This window comes from Myotis lucifugus, unplaced genomic scaffold, assembly GCF_000147115.1.
Source record: "Myotis lucifugus unplaced genomic scaffold, Myoluc2.0 scaffold_117, whole genome shotgun sequence".
NCBI classification, from domain to species: Eukaryota; Metazoa; Chordata; class Mammalia; order Chiroptera; family Vespertilionidae; genus Myotis; species Myotis lucifugus.
The window spans coordinates 3,155,294-3,156,255 of NW_005871165.1; positions in this window are offsets into that span (position 1 = coordinate 3,155,294).

Consider the following 962-nt stretch of genomic DNA (forward strand, 5'->3'; position numbering starts at 1 on the left):
GGGTCCGAGACTGTGATGGTGATGTCGGCAGATGGTAAGATGATGGACCATTCCAGCCACTCAGCAGCCGCGTTGCTAGTTAGCTTTTCACCGGTAATTGGCAGGGCCAGAAGGTTGCTCTGTGGCTTCCTGCTGGGTTTAGGCTAACGGTGGAAGCCCATTGGAGAGTTAATCCTAAAAACACTCCTGGACGGTCACACAGAAGCATGAAGGTGGCAGAGGAATCCCTTCTTTCTGTGAGATTTTAGTTGGAGACTCCTAGGGGGAAATCTGCACACGTGTCAGGGAAGACAGGAAGCCCAGTCACATCACTGAGAGAAAAACCCAGCTGCTAACCTGGGACGTGCAGTGGGATGGGGCAGGCAAGGCCATCCGCCTGCACGGGCAGCAGCCCAGATGCTGTGTTCACATCACTCCAGTAAGAGGACAATGGGGTCACATGAGGGACGACAAGGCCGTGATGGGGCCACAGTGAAGTCAGCCATGGAGGGGTCACGTGGCTTCCCAAGCTTCCTCAACAACTCAACTCCTCTGTACCACACAGTGTGTTCCTTCACCCATTCAATTCACTCCCTTATCTACTCAAGAAACCCTGAGAGGTGAATTATGCACTGGCTTTGCCTTCAGGGAGCCCACTGTCTAGAACAGTGGTTCTCAACCTTGGCTTCACATTAGAATCACCTGGGAATCTTTTTAAAATCCTGATTTCTGGGCCTCATCCTCCGGAAATTCTGTTTCTTTGTTACTAATGTTGTGACCCCACCCCATAACAAAGTGTTTAGAAGTATTGTCATTGAAAAGTGCTATACATGGAATCAGAGAAGATAAAAAGTTAAAATGAGGACTCTGTACTGGAATACAGTGGGGCCTTGACTTACGAGTGTCCCGACTAACGAGTTTTTTGAGATACCAGCTGTGGTCGATTTTTTGCATTGAGTTGATAGAGTAATTTGAGTTAACGA